Raw genomic sequence first — 1,589 nt, forward strand, 5'->3', positions numbered from 1 at the left:
GAAAAGTAGAACTCAAAGATAATTCTGAAGTTTTTGGGTGTAGATAACTAGCAGAACGGTACTGCCTTTCGAAACAAATTCTGGGGATTCTGGAATGCCTTTCCTTTAAGAATGTGGCCTCTGCCTGGGCGCCCTGCCCATCCCCCAGCAACCATGATAGCATGGGGCCCCCAGCTCCCTGCTGAATCTTCCTGGATTATCATCAGCAAAGTTGATAATTTAGAATTGAGAGGTAACTACTTATTGTGTAGTCAGGGAAAATATTTGACTGGAGATGAGGAACTGGATTTTGTCATCCTGTTATTGCTGTGTATTTTACTTTTTTTTTTTTTAAATATGAAATGCTTCACGAATTTGCATGTGATCTGTGCACAGGGACTATGCTAATCTTCTCTGTATGGTTCCAGTTTTAGTATACATGCTGCCAATGCAAGCACACTGTGTATTATACTTTGTCCGAATTAGTTAACAGTGTGGCTAAGAGAGTTTATTGGGATAATGGATATCAGTGGCTCTCTAACTTGTTTTCATCATAATCACCGGTGGAAGTTTTAATTGTGCACTTCGTAGAAGAGTGGCACGTTATATTTCAGTGGTCCCCAGCTCACCTAGAGGGTAGGTACTGAAGTCAGCACTTAAGGCAAAGGATAACCAAAACTACCCTTGAAATTCCCTTATAAAGATAGGAAGGTAGTGGAGCTCTGCTCCCAGTTCAACACAGTTTTTCCTCCAGTGTTAAAACAGATTGCTTCTTCTCCGGGCCCTTACGAGATGGTTGGTTTGTGTTTAAAAAGGGCCATTTGTACCTAAAAACAGTATCTTTAATCAAACTTCACACCCAGAGGGCCTAGAAGCTCAAGTTGAGAGAGGCTCTGGCTTAGTAGCAAGGAGGCTACGTGAAGGAGGTTTTCACAGTAGGAGGGCTGGCCTATTCCAGGCTGCTGTATCTTACCTGAGGGCAGTGGGCCCAGAAGAGCTGTTCAGGCTGGTGTATCTGGGTACCAGAACTAGTGGGTACAGGAATGAAGACACAAGTCCCTCTGGAGCAGACTCCTTCCATTATGAGAGCAATCATTTGTGTGGCTAGTCTTAGTTATGGGAATGTCAAGGCACTAGACTCTCCTTGCCTAGGAAATAGATGTAACAGAATTTTTAAAAACTTTCTGTGGCTTATCAGTTTGCAAAAAGAGCCCTGGAGGCTTCTGTACGGAAATGAATGCAAGACCTCATGCTCTTCTTCTGGAGCTGAAATTAGAGAAACCTGCTTTTAAGAGTATGGCACTGGGGAGCCTGGGTGGCTCAGTCGTTAAGCATCTGCCTTCAGCTCAGGTCATGGTCCTGGGATCGAGCCCCACATCGGGCTCCCTGCTCAGCGGGAAGCCTGCTTCTCCCTCTCCCACTCCCCCTGCTTGTGTTCCCTCTCTCGCTGTCTCTCTCTCTCTGTCAAAAAATAAATAAAAGTCTTAAAAAAAAAAAGTCAGAGTTTTGTTAACTTTAGGAAGTATTTAGAAAATAATGAGTAATGGTCTTCTACTCTTATATTTTAATTAATGGGGGTTATTTTCATTAGATTAACCCTAAGAAGTCAA

At 43.2% G+C, this 1,589-nt stretch overlaps 1 non-coding gene across 1 annotated transcript; it reads right to left on the minus strand.

The window, feature by feature from the left end:
• Window positions 1–330: 330 nt before the first annotated feature.
• On the minus strand, window positions 331–437 carry LOC114210703 (U6 spliceosomal RNA). Its single transcript, XR_003609565.1, has one exon. It is a non-coding gene; the product is annotated as a U6 spliceosomal RNA (small nuclear RNA).
• Between the last annotated feature and the right edge of the window lie 1,152 nt (window positions 438–1,589).

Source organism: Eumetopias jubatus, unplaced genomic scaffold (assembly GCF_037043125.1).
Source record: "Eumetopias jubatus isolate StellerSeaLion01/CBP00866 unplaced genomic scaffold, mEumJub1_p1.0 scaffold_14, whole genome shotgun sequence".
Taxonomy (NCBI): Eukaryota; Metazoa; Chordata; class Mammalia; order Carnivora; family Otariidae; genus Eumetopias; species Eumetopias jubatus.